This window comes from Podarcis raffonei, chromosome 5, assembly GCF_027172205.1.
Source record: "Podarcis raffonei isolate rPodRaf1 chromosome 5, rPodRaf1.pri, whole genome shotgun sequence".
Taxonomy (NCBI): domain Eukaryota; kingdom Metazoa; phylum Chordata; class Lepidosauria; order Squamata; family Lacertidae; genus Podarcis; species Podarcis raffonei.
Genome location: NC_070606.1, coordinates 1868083 through 1893819, shown reverse-complemented (window position 1 = coordinate 1893819; position 25737 = coordinate 1868083). Strand labels below are relative to the sequence as shown.

The following is a 25737-nucleotide window of genomic DNA, read 5'->3' as shown; positions in this document are numbered from 1 at the left end:
TTGGGAACCACTGGGCTAGACTGTCATTCTGCTTAGTTAATGCTGCAGTTAGAAACAAATCTTCAAGCAGGGCACTCATGCCGGATTTTTACTTTGGGGGAAGGAGGAAGTGAGCAATGGTTTCCCAGCAAAAGTTCTGGAATATTCTGAAGCTAGCTTTTCTCGGGTGTTCAAGTCACATGTAGAAGTGCTCAGAGACACTGGAGAAGCCTGGAGAAGAGGAGGTTAAGGGGTGATATGATAGCCATGTTCAAATATATAAAAGGATGTCACATAGAGGAGGGAGAAAGGTTGTTTTCTGCTGCTCCAGAGAAGCGGACACGGAGCAATGGATCCAAACTGCAGGAAAGAAGATTCCACCTAAACATTAGGAAGAACTTCCTGACAGTAAGAGCTGTTCGACAGTGGAATTTGCTGCCAAGGAGTGTGGTGGAGTCTCCTTCTTTGGAGGTCTTTAAGCAGAGGCTTGACAACCATATGTCAGGAGTGCTCTGATGGTGTTTCCTGCTTGGCAGGGGGTTGGACTTGATGGCCCTTGTGGTCTCTTCCAACTCTATGATTCTATGATTCTATGACCCTATCCCCCTTCCTGTGTCATACACCTGAAGGATATCACATGATATAAAGGGCTGGGGCTCCATCAACAGCCCTGCCTCCAAGCTTGTTTAGCATCCCCTGCTCCTGATGACCACTAGTCCATATCATCAGAGCCACAGAAACCTATGCATGTAGATTTCCCTGGCTCAGGTATGGACATCTAACATCAGTGCTAGGGGAAGCCACACCTCACAACCCCTTTAGTTGTATGTTGCCCCTTCTTGCATACAGCGCATGAGAGGTGCTCTTTGTGAAGAAAGTTGCATCTGAGGTGAGGCAGTGTGAGATGAGACAGAACTGCTGTGTTGCAGCTGTGAGGACCTGCTTGTACACACCAACCAACACATGAAACTATGATTCTATGAAACCACCAGCAAATGTTAAGTATTCAGTCAATGAGATGATCATCTGAACACAGAACTGGGCCAAAACAGCCCCCAAATAACCTTATTTGAGCTCTGGGGGTGGGAAGTAATGCTTCATTTAACATGCTACATTTTCATGCAGCTGTGTAAGATAATGGATTGCTAAATATAAGTAAGCTTTAAGGCACCTGTCAGACTTTGGGGACTTGGCTTTCTCACCCCACCTTTGGCCGTAGATAAGCAGGACAAAGCAAAAAGCGTCGCTTACCATTTAAAGAGTCTTTAATGATCACAGCAAAAGAAGAAAGCAGTCATTCTCGGAATGACCAATTAAGGTTTCCACCCACTTCCTCCCTAGTCACTTCCGCCTCTTGCAACCTGATCTTGCAACCATATGCTTTTTGTGGAGCTACCTTATCTGCTCTCCGTGACCTTGGGCGGATAGGCTGGACACTTTCCAGTGAGAGAGAATCTGTTAGCTCTCTCTTCCAGTTCTTCACTTTGCTGTTCACTCCCCAGTTCATCCCAACTTTTGTCTTCAGAACTAGTCTTAGGGATGACCTGGTTGTCCAGACATGACCCTGTTATTGCATGGGGTCAGAGATCCATAATGTTTGCTTCAGCATATTGTTACCTCCACTGTTTGGGCTACAAACCCCCGGAAGTTGCAGCGGTATTTGGGGCAGGAGTGCTGAGTACTTTATCAGGTAAGGAGAGCCAGCTGCCCGAAGAGTACTTATGTCATATTGGCTGTTTTGAGTTGTTCTCGGCTGCAACTTACCGGTACTTATGGACAGGGTGGTTCATAATATAAAAGCATTTTAACTTTATTTTTATATTTCTGTAATTTATTCATAAAACACTTTAAATGTTTGTGAAAGTCAGCAAAATTTAATGCTTAATGATACTAGAAGTGACTACTTCCAATGATGCCTTATTGCGTAGCTAATTTGGCAACTCCACTGGACAAAATCTGTGGCCAGACAATTTTGGCAATTACTGCATCAAGTGACTCACACCCTAATTCTACCAATGGGCTGTGAACATCAGCTGGTCCATGCTCAAGAGGAAGCCCAAAGGAGTGAGAGAGAAAACAAAGGCAGAGGTAAGACATCTTGGAGGAAAATCACTCTCCCCACAACTTGGTTGCTGAGTAAAACAAAACTGGGAGGGCTGGGGGCAGTTCTTTACTCTGGAAACTAATTACAATTTTCATTCCTTCCCCTCTTTCTTCTTAAATCCCACCTCAGTTATTAAAAATCTACAAGAGCATTTCACAGAGACACAAAATGGAAGCCTGCCAGTCTATTCAGAGCCAACTCTGAGTAGGTCACTCTTGGCTCGGTAGCAAACCACAAATGGAGCACAAGGAAAGGACAAACCCTGTTCTCTCTCACACAAGCCTCCAGCCTAAATTCTTTTCTCCTCTTCCAAAACGTGGACCTGCTACAGTCATTGAAGAAAAAGTAATATACAGAGAGCCAAAAAGATCTCCACTAGGGAGTTCTAACAGTTGCCAATAAGTGATTGCATCCATTGCCCACCCCCCCACCCCCCACCCAAGAAAACTAATAGCAGGAATGATTGCTATTAGAAGCAGAAGCTTCCCTGAATAATATTTTAATTTTTCACACACCCAGCGAAGGATACTTTCATAATAAGTGTGAGCACCTCACGAAGCTTCTCTATCCATAGATCAAGGCTTTGCACCCGGGACCCTAGTAGGGAAGGGAAAGCAGCTGAAAAGCCAAGCGCCCCTTCTTTCTTCTGAGCTGCCCCCCCCCCCCAGAGCTGGTTTGACTTGACAGAAGTAGGAAAGGAGATGTCTGCTCTCAATGCCACTGATAAACAACACTTCAAGAAAATTTCAAAGTCCGTTTACAAAGTAAGAACATCAATTGAAATACACAAAAAACATAAAAGCCAATTTAAAACACAAAAGCTAGCATAAGAAATCAGCAGCAGAAATAAGATAAATTCAAGTAGGAAATAGGAACGTCTTTATTTACTTCCCAAAAGAAACAAGTGATAAAATGAACTTCCTGAGGGTCAGGATTCCATCGTTTCAGGGCCACCACAGGAGGAAAAAACCACTGCTTTGTTGCACAGATTTACATGTCGCAGGCACTTTTGTCCTTAAATCAAGCCCAAGAGCAACACTGTGGGCAAGTGTTTCTGTGAAGCATTAAAAAGGGACATTTCCCAGAGCTGAACTCTGCTTCCTTGTGAAATCTTGTGTGGCCATGTGGGTCATGAGTCTTTGGCTTTCCTGCCCAACTGATTCCTTCCCTTTGGGTAAAGCCTTGGTTTTTACACAGACTCTGATGTTTCCATTAACCACTGATAAAAAGGCAATGTAGAAATGCTATAAATGAAACAATGTCTACCATGCTGTCGCCTCTCCTTCCTTCCTTCCTTCCTTCCTTCCTTCCTTCCTTCCTTCCTCTTCTTCTTTTTCTTCTTCCTCTTCTTCTTCTTCTTCTTCTTCTTCTAACAACAGTTTTAGAGGGCTTTTCTTGTGTTTTTAAATGTTCATAGTCGTTCAAATATATGTTGGAAGTGTAAGAAAAAGGAGGGGACATTTTAACATATGTGGTGGGATTGTAAGGTAATTAAAATTTTTTGGGAAATGATATACAACGAATTGAAGAAAATGTTCCATTTAACATTTGTTAAAAAACCCAAGGCATTTTTGTTGGGGATTGTAGGGAAAGACCTGCCAAAAAAGAAATGAGAGCACAAAAGACACCAGGCTGACATGAGGTAAGATCTTGGATACATAAATCAATGCCCTCAGTATTATGACAGGTCAGACGCCCTTTCTTCAGGGATGAGACTAGAGGCACAAAGGAGGACAGGGAATTGCACTCTGAGCCAGCCCCAGAAGCACCTGAGAAACTAGAAGCAGTTGAAGACACAGAGTATGAGGTGCAAGAACTGGGGTAGAAGGGGGTAGGGAGGTGGTAAGAGTGTGGGAACACTGGGCTGGCAGTGGTGAGGAGCACAGGGAGGGGCTAGGGAGGGGCAGATGGGGCGGGCTGCCCCAGGGGGCACTTGGCCGGTGGTGGTGGGGAGCCACTGGACGGCTCCTTCGCTGTGCTGGCACTCTTCTTACCTGGCAACTAACTCTTTTCCTTTGAAGCAGAAGGCTGGGCTGCTGCTCTCTCTGGTTTTGCAACTGTGAGGGAAAGAAAACCTGGAGAGAGGAAGGGGTGGGGAAGGCTGCTCTCCAAGCAAAGTTGGAGTAAACAGTAATGTGTACACAACCCAGCCAACCTCCTGAAATATCATTTCTTCTTGTTTTCTTCGCCTCAATGTCTCAGACATCAATTAAAAGTGGTGAAGAGATCAGACCACCACCCCCTGTCCTTTTTGGAAACAGAATCTTTTGTCATGATTAAATAATTTAAATGGCAAGTTCACAAGATAAGCACTTGTTGCTTGCTTATAATGTGTGTGTGTGTGTGTGTGTGTGTGTGTGTGTTTGGATATAGAGGTCCACATACATGTTTACACCATGTGAATACATAATGAGGGCACTGCTGCAAACAATCAGCTACAAAAACTGAGTCTTGTTTATACTGAAAATAAAATACCTGCAATGAAAGAAATGTGATGCTGACATCCCTTCCTTTAATTTTCAAGGAAAATGTAGCCAATCCACTTTAAATTCTTTAATTGCAGTGGATCAGCAGCCAGCATTTTTTTAAGGAAACTTGTGGAGTGTTTATTCTTTTATTGTTTATTCTTTTATATTATTCTTTAGAGTTTTATACTGCAAGTCTTTACATGTCTACGTAGAAGTCCCACTGAATGAAGCCTACTCCTAGGCAACTGTGTAAAGATTGTGCTGTCGTATACTGCGGTCTTAAGCATAATTACTCAGAAGTAAGAAGTAAGAAGTAGAGGGACGCGGGTGGCGCTGTGGGTAAAAGCCTCAGCGCCTAGGGCTTGCCGATCGAAAGGTCGGCGGTTCGAATCACCGCGGCCGGGTGCGCTCCAGCTGCTCGGTCCCAGCGCCTGCCAACCTAGCAGTTCGAAAGCACCCCCGGGTGCAAGTAGATAAATAGGGACCGCTTACCAGTGAGAAGGTAAACGGCGTTCCGTGTGCTGCGCTGGCTCGCCAGATGCAGCTTATCACGCTGGCCACGTAACCCGGAAGTGTCTGCGGACAGCGCTGGCCCCCGGCCTCTTGAGTGAGATGGGCGCACAACCCCAGAGTCTGTCAAGACTGGCCCGTACGGGCAGGGGTACCTTTACCTTTTTATGTCCCACTGAGTCCAACAGGATTTACTCAGATAGACCTCAGGTAGATAATCTGAAAATGGCCTCGGCCCAGTATACCTGAAGGAGCGTCTCCTTCCCCATCGTTCAGCCCAGACACTGAGGTCCAGCTCTGAGGGCCTTCTGGCAGTTCCCTCACTGCGAGATGTGAGGTTACAGGGAACCAGGCAGAGGGCCTTCTTGGTAGTGGCACCCACCCTGTGGAATGCCCTCCCATCAGACGTCAAGGAAATAAACAACTATCTGACTTTTAGAAAACATCTGAAGGCAGCCCTGTTTAGGGAAGTTTTTAATGTCTGATGTTTTATTGTATTTTTAATATTTTGTTGGAAGCCACCCAGAGTGGCTGGGGAAACCCAGCCAGATGGGTGGGGTATAAATAATTATAACTGTTGCACATGGAAGTTCTAGTTTTGACAAACAATTCACTTTTACAGTCATAATACTTCTTAGGATTCGTCCAATGATCAATTAGTCTCTGAGGAAATCTACTTTTTAATGTGCTTTAAGAACAAATGTGTTGAGGGGTGTGTAGATGTGCGTGTTGTGTATGCAAATGTGTGCTGGAAGGTGGGTGTGGGGGCCAAACAGAGTCTTTGACCCGGGTGCAAGAAAGCCTGGTTTTGTTTGACCAAGCTTGGCATGCTGGCTGTGGGGCTCCCAGATGAGGAACAGTGAGGGGGAGGCAAACTCAGTGACTGCCCCAGGTGGGAAAAGCCCCAGCTACGCCACTGTAGGGGAACCTGCCCTTGCGCCTACCAGCAAACTGGTGCATTCCTGCCCTTGCCGCCTTCCTGTTCTGCCCCATCCCTGTCTGGCAAGCAGCAGAGGAGAGGGCAGCATAGCAGTACTGGCCAACATGCCCCCTGGCAACCGGGCACTTTCACAAGAACAGCCTGTGGTGCTAGCAGCTGCCTGGCCCAAGGCTGCCATGTCGTCCTCCTCTGACTCGGAAGAATTCATCTCAGACTGCTGCTGAAACAACAGCTAAGCTACTTGCAGCTTACAAGGTCAATGCTCACAGGAAAACACAAACAGATACAGCATGGTTTAAAGGGTGCAGTATCAGCACCAGGGCTACAGGTTGAAGGAAAAAGGGAAGAGAAGAGAAAGAGGGCAGTACTGACAACAGCAGGAGGTGGTACAAAGGTGAGGGAAAAATGGTGAGTTGTCTCACATTTAGAAAGCCAAGCTAGACCTGAACAAAACTGGAAGCTGAGAAGACTCAGAGCAGACGGCCTGAGGGTGCTACTATACTGCTCTTATGGGGCTTATGGGGCCAAGAAGATGAGAGAGGGAGTTCGTGCAGGAGTCAGAATTGCTTCACACTCACTGGGACACTGGTGGATATGCGTGTGAAGGATAGATGTATATCCACGGACTCTATACATTTGCAAAGCTAAGCAGGGGCCAGTATGCTTTCAAATTTCACCTTTCTCTCAGATTCATTCTATAACCAGCCATATAAAGACAATAATAATGGCCAACTTACAGAATTGCCAGAAGGATTACTGGCATGTGTCATGAAGCACTTTCAACATTCTAAACTACCCACAGATCTAGAGGTGTGTGTGGGGAGGGGAGATCCCATCAATTCATGTGCTGCTGCAGTGCGCACTTTAAGGAGCACATGCTGCACAGTAAACACTCATTGTGAATCTGTACTATATGATGTTTGCCTTGTCAACAGCTTCAGCTCACAGAGCAGATTAAAGAAGTCAAAGCAACAATGACTCCAATATATTAGTTACTGTTTGGTAACAGCTAATTTGGAAAGTTATTTAAAAATAAAATAAAATCAGTGTTTGTGTGTGGTATGCTAGCATAGCTAGCTACAGATATAGATATTTTTGCTCAAATAATCCTTTGGTAAACAGTCATACTTAACATTTGAATAATGCAGTACCTTTATTTATTTTTTTATATTGACCACTTATAACCATGCAGAACTGACCAAATCTTTGGAAAATAAATATTACTCAGCATGGGAACCTGAAGCCATTTCTGACAGAGTGCTACAAACTTGGCTGAAACCTGCCTTGTAAATAAATTCACAGAAGTTAATAGCCAATTAATAGACCACAGAAAAATTATGAACCCGCTGGCCTACACATCTTCAACGTTAAGCCATTTGTCTGAACATGTCATAACAATTTTTTTAAATTTTTGTTGTCACCTGGATGCAATTCTCACTTGCCACAAGCACCCAAGCAAATGACCATTGCAAAACCAAGATGAAAGTATATGAGCGAAGAAGTATCGAGAAGAGTATAAGCACAACATGAATGGCACCATTTCATTTTGGATTGGAATATCTGGAATAATTTCCATCCACAATGTATTCTGGTAATGTGCAGGACTCTCTCAGCAGTTATTATAGCTGCATTATTGTTATAAAGATGCGCACAGGAGTCAATTTCTAAGTGTTTTAACAATGTTGTGATTAGCAGCATGGATTTGTCAAGAATAGATCCTGCCAGATAAATTTTATCTCTTTTAAAAAATCTTGGTGGATTGTAGGAATGCTCTGGATCAAATCATCTTGATGTCAGCACATATTTTGGTTAGCAAACTGTTTATAGTATAGATGGTGATACAAACAATACTCAATGAGTGCTCATCTATGATTTCTCATCAAATGGGGGGAGGCTCTGTTGTGGGCCCAAAACCTTTCAAGATGTCATTCAGTTATTTAGGTGATGGGGTAGAGAAAATCCTTATCAAGTTTAGAGATGACAAAAACTCTGAGCAACATCTAACACCTCCTCAGAATACAGCAATAAAATTCAAAATGACTTTGATAGGAGACTGGCCTGAAACAGACAAAAAGGAAAAGGAAATCTTAAGAAAGAAGATTCTGACTAAACATCAGGAAGAACTTTCTGATAATAAGAGCTGTTCAACAAAGGAACAGTCTTCCTTGGGAGGTTGTGGACTCTCCTTCCTTGGAGGTTTTTAAGCCGAGGTTGGTTCTCCATCTGTCATGGATGCTTTAGCTGAGATTCCTGCATTGCAGGGGTTGGACTCGATGACCCTTGGGATCCCTTCCAACTCTATAATTCTATGATTCTATGAAACCAACTTAAAAAGAGAGAGAAATGCAACATTCTGCATTTAGGCTAAAACTAAAATAAAACATGCAGGATTGGAGATACCTGGCTTGGCAGTGCTACATGTGAAAAGGAACTTGGGATCGTAGTCAATCACAAGCCAAATATAAATCAGCCGTGCAGCAGTTACAATAAAGGATAATGTGATTTTAAGCTGTCTTAATAGAACAGTTTCCAAGTTTTGGGGTGTAAAATATCCACTTTATTCTGCATTAGTACAATTGCATCTGGAGTACTGTGTCCAGTTCCAAGCACCACACTTTAAGAAAGGTATATGAATATGGAATGGATTCAGAAGCAAACAACAGAAATGTTCAATGGTATGGAAACAAGTCCTAGGAGGAAAGATGAAAGAAACTGACTATGTTTCGCCTGGAGAAGACTGATGGGGAATACTATACCTGAAGGGTTGCCACAAAAAGGGGGCAAAGACTTGTTCTTTTTGCCCCAAGACAAGATCTAAAGGGCTCGGGTTACAATTAAGAAGTCTCCAGCTGAACTTCAGGAGAAACGTCTTGATGATATGAGCAGTTTGATAATAGAACTAAGGCCCTTAATAAACCGATTCTTGCACACCTAATGTCAGCGCTCTTCACACAGTCAGTTCCAACCTGCACACAATCACTGCAGACATGAGCATGCCCTAAAGTTGCATGGAGAAGTTGATGTTTATTCTCACTCGTGACAGCCATGTATGTAGGTTATATTGTGCTGCCAGATTACCTTTTCTGAAATCAACATTTTATTAATTAGACATCTATTTCAAACAGGTGTACATATTTGCAATTTAAAAACAAACCAATTCCCGCACTAAGGTAAGCATTAAAACTTTGTTGCCTTCAACAAGTATATGATCATTTTCCTCAAGTCCTGTTTTGTCCAAATTGTCAATTCACAAGTTACTCATCTACTGGTATAATTTCTAAGTATTATGGAAGTAAAGTATTGCAATTGCTACAATCCTGAACACACCAATGTAGAACTACTGTACTGTGTTTCCAGACAACTATGTATGGATTGAGAATTAACAGCTCAATATATTTCTTTTTACATAAAATTAATAAGTGAAACACAACCTCTGCTTGTGGGCCAGAACTGTCTGCAACAGAATTACTGCACATACCTTACTCAGCAAAATATCAACTAGCTAAGATATTTCTCTCTCTGCCAATGACATTTTTGCAGAAGGCCCTACAATTTTTTTTAAACTATCAGCCAAATGAGGGTGACCAAAATTAAAAATAAAATCAGCTAATACCTGAACAGAAAACAACAGGTTAGTCACCAACCATAGTATTTCTCTTTGTTTCTTTTACTGCAATACAGAGTTTTCTTAAAAGTGTTCCAATCTCTCTGGGATGGTACTTTAGTGGAACTAGATACATGTAGCACTTTATTTAAATTAGTCAAAAGCATAATATTTCCTCATAAAGACTAGAAGCAAGAATAACGAATGTTTGTGAGGAGGGTCCCCCTATTCTTTGATAAGCAGAAATTCACCAGGTGAAGCTTCCAGCATAGAGTTTTACTGATAAGGAGACTTTAGAGCAGCTGATTTAGGCACAGCCGTTCCGCCAGGGAGAAAAGGGAAGCAGCACTAATTGTATACATTATACATTATCCAGACATCCTAGAATCATAGAACTCTGGAGTTGGAAGAGCCATCAGGTGCAGTGCAAGAATTTCAACTAAGTCATACCAGGAAAGGAGAGTCCTCCATCTCTCTGTGGACTAAGCTGCAATCCTAGAGTACCCACTTACTTAAATCCCATTGAACTCAACAGAATTTACTTCTACACAAATATGTACTATAAGATGATTAATAAACTATCATTTAACCCAGCATGATCTCTAGACAATTCTACATTTCTGAGGCACATTCCTTCTTCTGCCCCATTTTCCTATGCAAAAGTTTTAATATCGTAAAAGTCTGCATGTTTTGTCCTCTGTGAATAACCTGAGGCCATGATACTGAAAACTAGAGGAACAGGTGCCTGGATATTTGAAAAACAAAAGATCATTTTTAAAAAGATCTTATAAGATACTTCATTTAAATATTTGTTTTTAGCGGCGCCTCACACTGATCCTCTTCGATTCCATGAGAGGGGACTTCATACAGACAACAGATAAAAATCCTAAAGGACAAACCAACCCCCAAAGCAACCGGAGAACATAAGGAACAGAAAAGGAACGAGAGATCATAAAAACAATGCTAATAGTAGCAAGAATATAACTTTCTCTCACACACACAGAAGCACACACAAAATCTTTGCATATATGTAGTTTCTCATCCCATCTGAAATAACTGTGTGTGTGTGTGAAATAATAAAACTATTTTACAGCAGAACCATTTAAAGGAGGAAGAGCAGGCGTTTAACTCAAGTCAGCAATGGAGAAGACATGGAGTGAAGATAGTTCTAAGAAATCCAGGATTGTTTCTGTGCTTTAACAGGGGGTGGAGAACCTTTTATTTCGTTTCCATTTTCTTTAGAGGGAGAGGGACACACCAAACATTTTTTAGAGCTCCCACCCATGTGGCTTCCAGGCAGTGACCCCAGAACTGCATATGGGGGGTGCACAGGACAACACCCCCCTTCCTTGCCAACCCCCTTCTCCTCTTCGCCCTCCCCACCAAGACTTACTTTTTTCCCTCTTTCTAAACTGGCAGCTGCCCTCAGCCTCTTCTGACTCTGCCAGGCGGCGCTTCGGAGCCTCCTCGGGGGGAGCGGGACCCCCCTCTCCGCTGAGAGAAAGAGGGCAGCAGGAGGAGGAGGAAGGCGAGGGAGGAAGCGCTGCGAGCTCTTTCTTCCTCACTGAAGATGACTCGGGGGGAGCCGGGGAACCCGTCGCCCGGTCGCTTTCTCCAAAGCCGCGGCTCATAGGAAAGGGGGAGCCAACACGTTTAATAACTGAATGTGGGGAACAAAACAAACGGGGAGGGGGGAGGGAGGGGGGAGAGAAGAGTTTGGCTGGTCAGTCAACTTGCAGGCTGCTGCTGCTGCCGCTGCCGCGGGGATGAGGTCATCGGTGTAAAAATAAAAGCGATGGCGTCATTGGAAACCAATCCCCGGGAATGAGCTCCGCCTGAGGGAAGAGGGGCGGCTCCGAGGGGGAGGGAGGGAGGGGGGAGGAGGAGGCCGCCCTTCCTGCGCAGAGACCTGCCCCCCAGGCGCCGGGAGGCAGAGGAGCCCGGGCAGCTCCGCCGACTCGCCCGGCCGGGGCTGCAGCTCCCTCAACTCTCCTCGCGGGCCTGAAGTTGCGGCCAGAAAGAGGCCTCCCTCCCTCCTGCGCTTTCGCGCTGCTGCTCTCCCTTCTCCCCCCCCCTTTCTTCTTTAAATGTTTGTAATATGTCAGAGCATTTCTAAAGTGCCAAGTCACGGGGAAAGGCCAGGCCTTGGTTAAAGCACATCCTAAAAGTACCTATAGGATCTCCTGGCCTCATGGGAGGGCAAGCCCGGATTGCAGCTGCACTTGGTCATTTCCTCGGGGTCTAGATTTGCACGTGGTAGTAGTGAGCAGCTGAAGGGGATGAGCAGGAGAGGCCCTCTGTCAACACACCTGGGGTGCAAAAGAGTGTCAGGCTGACCCCTGCCTTCATAGCTTCTGTCCAGCAGACCAGGGAGCAGAGGTCGCAGGCCAGTCCACTGTCCCTCAGACCTTGTGGCAGGCCAGATAAGCGGCAGGGGGGGGGGAGCTGGAAATAGAGGCGAGGGGGGCAGTTAGTCCTCCCCCTAGACCCAGCCGCTGCTCTTACCTTCCCAGGGGCTGCCGCCACTGCTGCTTCTCGTGAGTAGGCAGAGGGAGCTCGTCCGCTCTGCTCTCTGGCCCACAGGGGCACCAGGGCGGGGGACGGGGGACATGAGTGGCGCGAAAGGGCTGGCTCCAGAGAGGGGCTGTTTAAAATGATGCTGAGCCAGCTCAGCCCAGCCCCCTTCCTCCTCTAGGCAGGGCGGGGAGAAGCCAGGAGGAGGGAGGGAGGAGGCGCTGCCGTGGTTTGTGTGAGGGAGGGGAGGAATGGCGTGGCGCAGGGGGCAGGATGGCACCGCCTGAACAAACAGAAACCCCATGCCGATCCACAGACAGTCCGTGGGCCGGATCCTGAAGGCAATTGGGCCTGATCTGGCCCTTAGTTTACCGACCCCTGCCATGGAGACCTCCTTGTACCACCATAAACCGTTAAGACCATATTCATGGAAATCTTACTCTGCTATGAGTGATAGCCAAGGAAAGAAGATCATCCTAATCATAAAGATCAACTATTAACTTCCTCCCTGTGTGGTAAATCAAGTGCACATTCTAACCAATCAAGATTTTGCAATCTGCATTGGTGACAGGGAAAATATCAAAATTCAATTTTGGTCTCATGAAGGAATGAATTATATCTTAATTTAATCCTGTTACCTAAAAAATATTAACAGATTGTTCCTTTATTCACTTATCTAATGATGCATATAACCATCTAACATGGATATACATGTTACAATAACTAATGGCACATTTTTTCCCAATGATTTGAGGAAGAAACAAATGCTGACCTGCAATGACTTACAGATTTAATTCATCTTTAGAAGTGGTTTGCAAATTACCTGAAGTGATTTGTTTTACATTTGAAGGAACTAAAATCATTCCCCATTGTCGTATTGAAAACATCTGTTGCTTCCTACATATTGGAGGGAAACAAAATGAGCACCAACTCTTGGAAAGATTGCAGAGTTAACAATCATTTTTTAAGCTGTCATCTTCATAGCATTTACAATAAGTGCGGGGCCAAGGTTGTTTGCCACTCTAGGTAGAGTGATTCATGAATGTGTATGAATTTTTTTAATAAAAGCCCTGCCAAATAAGACCATCAAATCCACATCCTCTTTCACACATGTGCCTCTGGAGAACTGAAAAGTAGATTGTGAAGGCTTACATTAATTCCATGGTGGGCCATCTCCACAACATGAACTTTCACTCCCCAAAGCTTGCTGGAAGACACGTCTCTGTTCTGCTGTATGCAGACGATGCAGCAATACTCTCAATACTTTTGAACCTATTGGCCTCGAAAGAGCACTGAGAGCACTAACACAGCACTGCAAGGAGGACCAGCTAAAACTCAACTATCAGAAAACTAAGATCATGGCATTTGCCAAACGGCCTATGAGCTGCTCTTGGAGCATAGATGGCCACAAGACTGAGCAGGCCTCTTGTTTCAAATATCTGGGGGCAGTTTTTCATTCTGCTGGCAGTAGGAAAGCCCATGGGGGTTATGTTGCTGATATTGCTCAGAGGAGCTCATCTGCAATCCTTAAATTTCTTAAAACAAGAGATGGCCACTATATACCTGCAGCATGCGAATTATTTGAAGCCAAACCAATAGCACAACTTTTCTATGGTGCCCAGCTGGGCCCCTTCTCCATTTTTGCACCCCTAGAACTTGTGCAAGTCCCAAAATGTGTCCCTAATGCCACCCTGAGACTAGAGACAGGTGGAGGCCAGAGTGTGGGTGACCATTCTCAACTACTGGCTCAGACTATCTTTATTTCCCCTTGGACTTGACCCACTAACTATGAATGATGATTTCCAATCCATATGGAAGCAGGCAGTGGCAACTAAAATCTCAACCCTGAGCTTCTCTCCAGGTTTGCTACTCAGCATGGGATACGAACAGGCCAAAGTTCTGATAAAACAACATGTTGTAGACACTGAGCGCTGACTGGATCTAGCCAGGACCCCAACTTTTATTGCCAATGAATCCTCGAGGTACTCTGCCTCCCCTATGGCATATCTAGCTAAACTCAAAGTCCCTAAACACAGGAGGGCCTTTACCTTGGCTCATGCCCTTCCCTCCGCTGTCCTTGAAGGAAGAATACAGGAAGATTGCTTGCCTGGAGAGACAATGCCCCTGTGACTGGACAAATAGAAACAACAGAGCATGTGCCTCTCCAGTGTCTTTATTATAGAGACATTCGTACTGGCCTCATCTTACCGTCACTGCATAAGTACCCAAGGTGCATAGGACAATTCTATACCTCCCTGCTGCCTTGAGATACCTTGAGATGTGGTTTTGTTCCCAATGCTGCTGCTATGGGAGAAGCAACAAGAAGCAGCTGCAGCAGCCTCCAGGTTCAGGAAAAATTGCACAACAGCCCTGTAACATTGCATAAGAGCCCACGAGATCTTGCCAGAACCTGGAAACTATGGCCTCACAACCCTGGTAAGCAAGGCTTCAGCAGGGGTGGCAAGCGGAGCAGGTGGCAGGCATGCAGCGAAGCACCTTCACATTTCACCATTGGCAGCGAAGCAGAACAGTCAGGATTTTTGTTAAGGGGGCAGGGCTTTTGTGGAGGGAGGGGCAGACCTGACGTGATTGGTCAGTTATTTCTATTGTTTTCTGGCTACGCCCATGCATGCTGCCATGACTCAAAGTGGCAGGTGAAGGGAGCAGTAACAAGTATGCCTGGTGTCAGGACCTTAGGGGATGCTAGCTGCTACATAATCCATTCATTCTTCATATTATTAAAAACAGTTTAGAGCTATGGGGCAGCCGGCCAGACATGTATGTGGTAACCAAAGGAAATTTTATGATGTCTTCCTTTTAAAACTACATTATCCCCCTTCTATTATAAAATAAGGGACACGGGTGGTGCTGTGGGTTAAACCACAGAGCCTAGGACTTGCTGATCAGAAGGTCGGCAGTTCGAATCCCCGCGACCACATAAGCTCCCATTGCTCGGTCCCTGCTCCTATCAACCTAGCAGTTCGAAAGCACGTCAAAGTGCAAGTAGATAAATAGGTACCGTTCCTGCGGAAAGGTAAACGGCGTTTCCGTGTGCTGCTCTGGTTTGCCAGAAGTGGCTTAGTCCTGCTGGCCACATGACCCGGAAGCTGTACGCTGGCTCCCTCGGCCAATAAAGTGAGATGAGCCCAGAGTCGGCCACGACTGGACCTAATGGTCAGTGGTCCCTTTACCTTTTTATTACAAAATAATGCTTTTTCCCAAGTAAATGCCTTTAGGATCAGGGCAGAAGTAAATGCCACATTTTCTTCCTGTAGCTATGGTGGTGCTAGGATTTAAGTGGGTTTATATAACATGAAACTGCCTGTGCTCACTGTTGATATATGTATAAGTCATTACTATATTGTTTGTTCATTTGCTCTAATATATCTAGAACGCAGAAGCCATTGCCGAATGGCATAGCCATGGAAAGGAAGGGTTTCTGAGAAGAGTGGCGTGTTAATTGTATGCTCCACAGGTGAAGTGGTCTGTGGAGCTATCCAAGGCTTGCTAAGGCCGTTAAGATGAGAGTCCTACATTACCTAGCTTTCATCACCACTGATCTTCAGGACATACTTGCTTTCTCTCACAAGTTTGGAAATTGCTGACGAAGACAATATAGTAATTGGGCTAGGAAGACCAGTGACCTGAAGCATCTGATAAGGCATTTGAGAAAATTTGCAAATGATCTAATTGATTGGCTACTTTGTGTGTGGAGTGCTAAGCTGACCCACCAGGCAGGTGGTGGCTTTCTGCCAACCTGTTCCATCTGAAAGGTCAGGAGTTAGTACTGTAGACCCATTGCCTCTTTGGTTAATGTTTATATGTGGGATATTATAGTAACAAGGTCTCTGGTTAATAAATAGCTTTGCTGTGTAAAGATTGAAGTGGAGCGGAGGAGGTATATTTTAGAAAAAGACACACCTCTCTCCGTTGTATAGCTCAAGTTTGATGTTTAAATTATTAAGCATTGTTTACGACTAGGAAATGTGGGTAATGTGAGTGGAAATGTGGCCATAAGGATAGGCTGAGAGGGTAGCTGAGTGCTGGTCATTGTTCACCTCCGTATGTCCACTTGACCATTTACAGTGGTACCTCGGGTTACATACGCTTCAGGTTACATACACTTCAGGTTACATACGCTTCAGGTTACAAACTCTGCTATCCCAGAAATAGTGCTTCAGGTTAAGAACTTTGCTTCAGGATGAGAACAGAAATCGTGCTCCGGTGGCGCGGCAGCAGCGGGAGGCCCCATTAGCTAAAGTTGTGCTTCAGGTTAAGAACGGACCTCCGGAATGAATTAAGTATTTAACCCCAGGTACCACTGTATTTCCATGCTTACTAAGGATAACAGTCTTTGCCCCTTTTTTTGATGGGAGGAGTGGAGGTTGTTAATAATACTTCACATTTATGCATCAATTTCAAGCTTTCCAATCACTTCACATCTAGTTTAAATCCCTGCAAAAGGGATTTATCTAGTTTAAATCCCTGCAAAAGGGGCCAGGAAACATATGACTCTCCAGAATGTTTATTTAGCAAGGTTTATACAGGGCTTAAATAAAAATCTCTAAGTGTATGGTATAGTATAAAATACAAAATTATCCAAATGAAAATTAAATCAACAGTTTTAAAAACAACTCTACATAATAAAATTATGTGTCTAGGTAGGCTTAACTAAACAAAAAAGGTTATAGCAGGCAGGGCTGTCTTAACCATATGCAGCGCTGGGGGGCAAAGATCTGCCCGGCAAGCCCCCCCTGAGTTGTCAACCTTTTTTACAAACCAGCCCGAGGTGGTGGGCGGCTGTGGCTCATGGTGTGAGCAACACGCGCTGGGAGGCCTCTTCACGGCCCTACGCCAACCCCAGGTGCGCAGGAGGGTGGAGCCGGCCGGCTGCCTCAGCGCCTCGCTGTCTCACTCACCCCCAACTCGTGGCCCAGAGCTACCCGCTCTAACCACTGTGCCACGCTGCCTCCACACTGACCCACCTGCCGGGGTCGGTGCACCTCTGCCAAATGCGGCTGCGGTCTCGGGCCCTGTGCGAATCCTGCGAGAGCGGCTCTTCTTGTTTCCCTGGCAGCAGGAGAAGCCGCAACCCTCCTTCCTCCCGGGGAAGAAGTGGAGTGAAGATCTGCTTCGGGAAGAAAAAGCTGCCTGGGGATCTGCTGCCCGTGTGGACCCTGCTGCCGGCCTTCCCTCATGGCGGGGACAGCCTACCTGGCAACCAGTCCCACCTGATTCTGTCGGCGGCATCCTTCCCAGCAAACACGGTACGACTCCCCGAGGCGCCTCGGCTCCTCCAAGCGCCAACAGGATGCTGGGTCGCACCCTTTTCCTCGACGGGGCAATCGGGTGCTAGGACGACGTCTCCCAGCATGCAAGCAGAACATAGAAATGTGGCAATATGGCACCGAACAAAGGGCCAACCAGGCACCACTTGCCTCCCAAACGGTCTTTCTCCCGTTACTGGAGCCCAACCCTGAGGCGATGTGGTTTTCTTCGAGGTGGGGGAACTACACTGCCCATGAGATGGTGAAACCAAGCGGCGAAATAGAAGCTCCAATGGGCAGACTCTTACCTGGACTCCAACTCTTGGGCCCCGGACTCTTGACCTGGCACCCCTGGCACCTATGGTTAAGATGGCCCTGGTAGCAGGCATAGAAGATTATACACCAAAGAAACCTGCCTAATATTAATAGACAGAGAGTTTGAGTTATTAACATCTGGTTTTGTCAGTAATTTTCAATGTTTTAATTTATTTTTTTTACATAAACTATTTAGATTAAACAGGGATGTTTGTGAGGGCATTTTGATGGGGAAGCCCAGAGTGCTGCTTAATGGTGTGCATGGTACCAAGAGACATGGATGCTGAGGGAACTGCTGCAGTGTCCTGCAACACCTGAGCCATGCTTGTCTTCCTGCCTGAGAATGTGAAAAACTATACCTGCAGCAAGTGCAAGGTGGTTGCCTTGCTGGAAGAGAAGCTACAAGAGCATGAGGTTCACCTACAAACACTTTGAATATGGGACAAGATAAGAAATTTCTTAATAGAGCAGACTGGACTGTCCACTATTAATAATAATAATAATAATAATAATAATAATAATAATAATAATAATAATAATAATAATTAAAAAAAATTATTTATACCCTGCCCGTCTGGCTGGGTTTCCCCAGCAACTCTGGGCAGCTTCCAACAAAATATAAAAATATAATAGTCTGTTAAACATTAAAAGCTTCCCTAAACAGGCCATGTGGTGCTGCTGGAGCTGCAAATTCTGTGCCCTCACTTTGGACACCGATTCTGGGCTAGAGGAGCAAGCCAGCAGCTGCAGACCTCAGAATATACTGATGTGGCTATGGAAGGTACAAAGCAATTCCTGCCACTCCCTAGAGGAGGAAGAGACATGTGGAGGTGGTAGGTGACTCCCTACTGAGGGGGACTGGGCAGCAGTGTGTGGAGGTAACAGGATGTCCCGGGAGCTGTGCTGTCTTCCAGGTGCAAAGAGTCATGATGTTACAGAGAAGTTGCCAAGTCTTATAAAGCCTGCTAACCATTACCCCTTCCTTCTGATTCATGTGGGTACAAACAATATTGGCAAACACAGTCTTCAACATATAGCAAGGGACTATGGGCAGGAAGCTGAAGAGACTTAGAGCACAGATGGTATTTTCATTACTCCTTCCTGTCGAAGGTCATGGCCCAGAAAGACAGAGGAAAATACTGGAACTAAACCACTGGCTGTGCTGATTGTGTTATCAGGAAAGGTTTGGTTTTGGAGGCCATCGTCTCTGACAGTGCTTTTTTCCCTAGAAAAAGAGGTGTCGGTACTCACCATGAAGTTGTTACAGTAAGTCCCACACTTTTTAACAACAAAAAAGAGGTGCTAGTACTGTGTACCTTTGAGTACCCCCTGAAAAAAAGCACAGGTCTCCAGTTCCTTGAGGAAGGACTTGTGGCAAAATGGGTTGCACCTTAACTGTGGTTGGTAAGCGTGTGGTTGCTAAGAGTCTTGTGACCCAGATCAGGAGAGGTTTAAACTAAATCCTGAGGGAGAGGAAGACAATATTATGGACGACAGGGGAACACCTAGTACTGGGCATAATAGTTTCATTGATGCACAGGAAACTGGTGGTGCTACAGAAATCTGCTAAGGGACATGAAACTACATGAAGGAAGCAGCTGGAGGGAACAGCTCATGGTTTCAGTTTTCTCTATACTAATGCACAGAGTATGGGAAACAGTAAAGATGAATTCAAGCTTTTATTATAGAATGGCAGATATGACCGGGTAGGTAGGGTTGCCATATATTGAAGAGCAAAAAAGAGGATCGCCCAAGCAGGAGAAAGAAGCAGGTGAGCACGGGGGGGGGGTTATTGTGGATGTGCACCTCTTTCCCTGGCACAGGCTGGCTGTGGCTGTGGCATGCAGAACAGCCCAAGATGCCTGAGCCCAAGCCACCCCCCCAAACCCAGACATTTCCTTTAAAATGTAAACATCCGCCCAGGTGGGCATGTTGGCCCCCAAAAGAGAACATGTCTGCATTTTCCTAGACATATGGCAACCCTATGGGTAGGCATTACTGAAACCTGGTGGGATGAGACACATGACTGGAATGTAGAAATGAAGGGGTATAACCTGTTCAAAAGGAATAGATGAAACAGGAAAGGAGAAGTAGGAGCATTATATGTAAAAGATGTGTACACTTGTGAAGAGATCCATGACTTGGAGCATTAAAAGCAGATTGAGAGTACCAGGTATTTGGGTAAAAATTGCAGGAGAGAGAAACAACTGTTACCTAACAACTGTTAGTGTGGGTCTCTACTATAGACTTCAAAGCCAGACTGAAGATTTGGATGATGTTTTCCTACAACAGATTATAAAACATTCAAAAAGCAGACATATGATAGTCATGGGAAACTCCAACCACCATTGCAGTGGTAGTTATCATTCTAAGCAGCATATAAATCCTGTTAAATAAAATAAACTGGAAACTTTAAGCTGAGTTCTGCTGTAGTCAATGCATGGGGCTCTTAGGAATAAGAATATGACTGCAAAATCAGTTTAACCAGTATAGATTGTAATGTTTCTGTTTTTCCATGTAGAGACTCCTACTGCAGTTTACAAAAATTTCCTTGTCCTGTAATATAAGTCCTGGGACAGGCTGATCTGTGATCAAACTAAAGTGTTCTGAAACAGTGGCCTGCTTGAATAAAGGAAAAGACCTGTCACAAATGTCACAGTGCCAAATAGCAAATCAACTGGACTGAATAATAATCTGCAGCATGTTTTGGCAAGGTTTCTTCTTCACAAGCAAAAACATCCGCTGTTATGTACTGAAGTTCTCACCCTGGGCCAGCAGGGGGATACTGTAGATAGTTTTCACTCAGGTCCACATATACAAATAAGGGATCGAAAGTGACGTTCAGTGATTGGATAGTTACAGAAAATGGTTACTGTTGCGTTCTAGTGGAGCTCTATATAAGCAGTCTGGCTGCACCCTTCAGTTCAGTTCTGTTCTGGCCTGTGAATAAACAAGAGCTGTTTGAAAAATCGCTGTGTCGTCTGACACGTTCACCCACAACTTAACACTGGCGACGAGGATGGGATGGATGGACAACAGAGCACAGCCAGATGTGGCTGAATCACTGAGCTGAAACACCAAGCAAATTAACTGAACAGAACCAATTCAGAGCTGACCGTTCTGGCTAGAGCACTGTGTTCCATCCATCGCCTCCACATCAGCATCAGAACCATGGCTTCATTTGTGCCTCTACAGCCGTTTGCGCCAGCCTCTGAATCATGGGACTCCTACCTTGCTCGGTTCGACTGCTACCTCCAAGCCAACGAGCTGACGGAAGTATCACAGGAGTGTAAGCTCAGCCTCTGTGGGCCTGAGGTGTTTGAGACGGCCTGAGCATTGGTTGCGCCTGTAGCAGTCCAGGCAACACCGTGGGACACGATTCAAGAGAAGCTCCGCAACCACTATGCGCCAAAGCCGTCCAAGATTGCTGCCCGCCATGTGTTCTACCTCTGGAACAGACACTTACAAAAGGTGAGGCTCCACCTACACCTCTCTCACAAACTGCAGGCATGGAGCTGAACCAAGCCGCTTTAGAGGGTCTGCCGGACTTCCCACAGACTCAGACCACTGCCGTGCCTGACATTCCGCCAACTCCACTTGCAGATGTTCCACCCACAGCAGCGGATCCAGGGGACTTGGTTTCAATGCCACCTAGGGTCGCGCCACAGCCTCAGCAAGAATCGGGCGGGCCCCCGGACCTGGGTACTAGTCCCCGGCGATCTGGCAGAGTTTCCAAGCACCCAACTTATTTAAAGGACTATGTTGTTGGACATGTAATACTGTCAGTCTAATGGAAGTAGGTGAAATGTAACCAATATGCTTTTGTGCCTAATTGAACCATTACGTGTAGTGCTGTATATAAGGAAACCATTACGATTGTAACTAACGCCTTATCTCGGTGGGGAGGGGTGTTATGTACTGAAGTTCTCACCCTGGGCCAGCAGGGGGATACTGTAGATTGTTTTCACTCAGGTCACAAATACAAATAAGGGATCGAAAGTGACATTCAGTGATTGGATAGTTACAGAAAATGGTTACTGTTGCGTTCTAGTGGAGCTCTATATAAGCAGGCTGGCTGTTCTGGCCTGTGAATAATTCAGTTCAGTTCTGTTCTGGCCTGTGAATAAACAAGAGCTGTTTGAAGAATCACTGTGTCGTCTGATATGTTCACCAACAACTTAACACCTGCCTCCTCTCAAAGCAGTGTTCTCCTTCAGGGTATATCTACTCAAGGACTTACAACAGTTTGATATGAGTTTAACTGCAGAGTTGTACCTAGGAGTTGGTAAAATCAAGGGTGCAGGCTGGAAGGGGGAGGGGAGCAAAAAATCACTCCAGAAATCCGTCTTCAGTTTTCTGTGTAAGATTGTATATTTAGACAAGAGCTGGGAGCTGAACAGTAGGAGAAATGACAAGGTGGTATGAAGGTTTACTGCTGGAGACTATGGAGTACATGATTGCTGCTGCTGTGGCGGTGAGAGGAAATGTGGGGAAGTTTCCTGTCCTCACATTGCAGCACAAAGGTGTACAACTTTTTCTGTCTTTCCCCCTTGTCTCACCCTCACTCTGGGCGCTTCAAGTACTTGGGTTGCATAAAATGTAGTCATTTCTAACGTTTCTATTGAGATAAAGTGATGGGAGGCGCGTTGTGTGCAGATACAGCTCCTTACCAAGGGCGCAAGGAACCCTAGGTACAACTCTGAATGGCTGCCTCCCATTAGGAATCCTGGCAATTGTAATTTGCTGGGTTTTCTCAGTATCCCTAGTCACTCCCCCCACAAAACTACCATTTTCAGCATTCCCATGGAGCTAAACTATAGTTTAAGGCTAGCTATTGAGTATATTCTCAGAGTTCTGGTTCTTATGGGGAATGTGCTCAAGGCACATTGTTGAAATGTGCAAGGCATTACTAATTTGTTGTTGCCCTTCTTTTCCTTCTGGTTTTAAAATATAGGCACGGACACATCCACAGCAGAGTCTGAAAGGGTCATTCATAGACCACAATGTGTTCTCTGGTTGTAATAGGTATGCATATATAGACATATTTCTCTGCGTAGGCCAAAGGAGTGAAAACACGTCAGAAAAATCTCTCTAGAACAAAAAGCAGCAAACAAAAACAAAAACCAGCTCTGAGATGGAGCACATGTTTGAGCCTCTCTTGAAAATGAACAATGCACTTGTACAAAGCAAGTCACACCAAGCATACACCACTGAAGTGACTCATGCTTGTGCTGTCTGAGTTCACCTCAAGAATGTCATGAATTTCACATGACCCACCCACTTTTTTCTCTGTACCTCTGCAATTACCATATCAGCAGCCATAATTCCCTGTTGTTTAAGTGCCATATACACATATCAGCATGGCTGCAACACCCCTGAATGAACTACATTGTAATGCTCTACTTTGTTTGTTGATGCTGCTGCAAGGCCGACTTTTATCCGTTTTCTAAATTCATAGAATTTAACACCACCCTTTCTTATAGCCAGAGATTTTTCTTTCAAGTTGTGTATTTTAAATCCTTGATAAAGTCTTTCCAAAAATCTCAGTGTTCCTTCCAGTGTATATTTTAATGCACTGACATATGCTGAGGTGCAGTGGGGAAGCCTCTGCACTTGCGTGGGGGTTGCGTTCCAGGTCATTTCATGTGATGGCGGAGCATGCCTAAGGCCACTCTGCCCCATTGCCCCGTTCAGCTTTCTTTGCTGCTGCCCTTCCAACCCCTGTTCCGCCTCCTTTTCCAGCCACTTCTGGGACTCGCTTCAGTCGGTTGTTGCCAGTAATTGGCTGAGATGCCCTTATGTCCAGGAGAGGGAAGACAAGCAGAGGGTCTCTTGGTGTCCTTGGCTGGGCAGGGTTCCAACCCTTTTGCTTGGGGTTGATAAGCTCTGTTTTCTTGCTTGCTGCCCTACAGAAGCAACCTAAGTTAATCTTTGTACCTGCTGTTTGGATAGGAGCTATTGTTGGGTTTTCTTTCATGGAGAGAGCAGCCAGCAGTGTGTTCATAGCAAAATTTCCATTCAAATTTGAAGTGTCCCAAACAAAACCCTTTAAAAAGAATATTATATCTATGGTGAAGTATACTTGAAATTTGGCCTACTAGTTGCCAGAATTAAATTTATGGTTGCCACTACTGACCTAGAGCAGGGAAGAATGGGAGCTGGGCTTCAGAGTCTTTGTAGGGTCCATAGGAAGAACACATTGGTGGAGGAAGAGGGGGACATGGGCAGGAACTGCAGCAGCAAAGAAAGCGGAAGTTAACATATTTATTTGATCTATCAAGTCAGGCCTTTGGCTGCAAAGTTCTAGTTGCATAAAAGTGTGTCTAATACAGACATACCTTGGAAATATTGTGGGCAGAGTTCCAGACCACCACAATAAAGTGAGTATCACAATAAAGTGAGTCACACAGAGAAAAAATTGTTCCCCAATGCACAAAGTTACACTCTACTGTATACTATAGTGTGTAGTCCATTAAGCCAGGCCCCCCTGGCTGCAGGTGTGGAAGTGGGAAAACCTGGATTCAGCCCTAGAGAGAGAGCTCCACTCCTGTGGCTAGAAGGGAGGGGGCAGGGGGCTTCCTTCCCTGGAAGCAGCTGGGCTGCTTGCAGCTGCACCCACCTCCTACTAAGAAGCAATACAGTGGTACCTCGGGTTAAGTACTTAATTTGTTCCGGAGGTCCGTACTTAACCTGAAACTGTTCTTAACCTGAAGCACCACTTTAGCTAATGGGGCCTCCTGCTGCCGCCACGCCGCCCGAGCATGATTTCTGTTCTCATCCTGAAGGAAAAATTCTTAACCTGAAGCACTATTTCTGGGTTAGCGGAGTCTGTAACCTGAAGCATATGTAACCTGAGGTACCACTGTAGCTGCAAAGCACATCGAAGCAAAGTACAGTTAAGTGTGGTATCGTCCATTCTGGGGACATGACATGAGCGTAGCCAGGATTTTTGTTGGTGGGGCAGAACCTCAGTTAGTTATTTTATTTATTTATGGGGGCAACTGCCCCCGACCCCGCTTGGATACACCCATGGGACATGACCAATAATTTAAAATATATCCCTCCAGATTAGAGCTGGTTATCACTGAGCGTCAGTAACACAGCCCATTCCGTTGTTGTTGTTATCATCATTATTATTCCTTGCCCTTCCTCCAAGGAGTTCATGGTTCTACTTCCTGTTATCCTCACCACTAAGTCCAGTGAGACTAACTCCAAGGTAAATGTGCTGTTATTGTTGTTGTTATATGAAGAGACGTGCAACCTCAGCCTGAAATGTTCATGCATGCTTAATTTTGAGAAAGTGCTGCAGAACATTGGCATACCTCTGAGAAGGAGGAGGAGGAGTTTGGATTTGATATCCCGCCTTTCACTCCCCTTAAGGAGTCTCAAAGCGGCTAACATTCTCCTTTCCCTTCCTCCCCCAGAACAAACACTCTGTGAGGTGTGTGGGACTGAGAGACTTCAAAGAAGTGTGACTGGCCGAAGGTCACCCAGCAGCTGCATGTGGAGGAGCGGAGACGCGAACCCGGTTCCCCAGATTACGAGACTACCGCTCTTAACCACTACACAACAACCAAACTGTTAGGCCCTTTTGTGGAAAAGTTCTTGGTATCAGGTACACAAGTTTTGCAATATTATGTTGGAGAATTATTTTAATTATTTCAATAGATACATAATTTCTTGTTGACATACTGCAAACATTGTAATTTATGCTGTGTTAGAATCTCTGCTCCTTCAAATGATTCCTATACAATAAATGCAATTATGCATTAATCCCAAAGGATTTCATAAACTGTTAGTATTATCAAGGAACTATAGAGCTGGAAAGGACCCAAGGATCATCTAGTCCAACCCCCTGCAATACTGAAATCTCAACTAAATCACATCCGTGACAGATGGCCACCCAAGCTCTGCTTAAAAGCCTCCAAGGAAGGAGAGTCCACATCCTCTGGAGACCATTCCACTGTTGAACACCTCTTACTATCAGAAAGTTGGAATCTCCTTTCTTGTAACTTGAATCCATTGGTTCTAGTCCT

General features: G+C 45.2%; 2 protein-coding genes across 2 annotated transcripts in view; both read right to left on the bottom strand.

Annotated features, from left to right (window-relative positions):
- DUSP16 (dual specificity phosphatase 16) overlaps nucleotides 1–11459 on the bottom strand; it is a 57408-nt gene extending 45949 nt beyond the window's left edge. Inside the window, exon 1 of the mRNA XM_053387527.1 lies at nucleotides 10999–11459. The gene's annotated coding sequence lies outside the window, so the exon portion shown is untranslated. The remainder of the gene's footprint in view (nucleotides 1–10998) is intronic.
- The window catches only part of MANSC1 (MANSC domain containing 1), a 292156-nt gene that overhangs the window by 104495 nt on the left and 161924 nt on the right, over nucleotides 1–25737 (bottom strand). The gene's annotated exons all lie outside the window — the stretch shown is intronic.